Below are 338 nucleotides of genomic sequence, written 5' to 3' on the forward strand. Positions count from 1 at the left end.
AACATAAACGAGGCACGTAAGGTGGAAAAGCTATGCCACCGCGGTGAGTGCCGGCCGAGCAGCGGGGCTGGGGGTGCCGGTGGGGCCGTGGCCAAAGGGACCCTCCCCAGGGCATCCCTGCTCCCCACGGGGGCGTTAGCCTGGGCCGGGGGCTCAGCCAAACCCCAGCCCTGCCTTTGCGGGGGGACGACACTGGGGGTGGCATGAGGACGCTTAGGTGTCCCTCTGCCCCCCGTTATGCCTGCACCCCAGGGGGCTTGCAAAGCCCTTCCCTGCGTGGCTGCATCCCTGGGGATGCCCCAGGATGGGGGGAGCCAGGGCAGTGCCCACCTCCAGGC

The sequence above is a fragment of the Egretta garzetta genome, unplaced genomic scaffold (genome assembly GCF_000687185.1).
Source record: "Egretta garzetta isolate BGI_Z169 unplaced genomic scaffold, ASM68718v1 scaffold108, whole genome shotgun sequence".
Taxonomy (NCBI): Eukaryota; Metazoa; Chordata; class Aves; order Pelecaniformes; family Ardeidae; genus Egretta; species Egretta garzetta.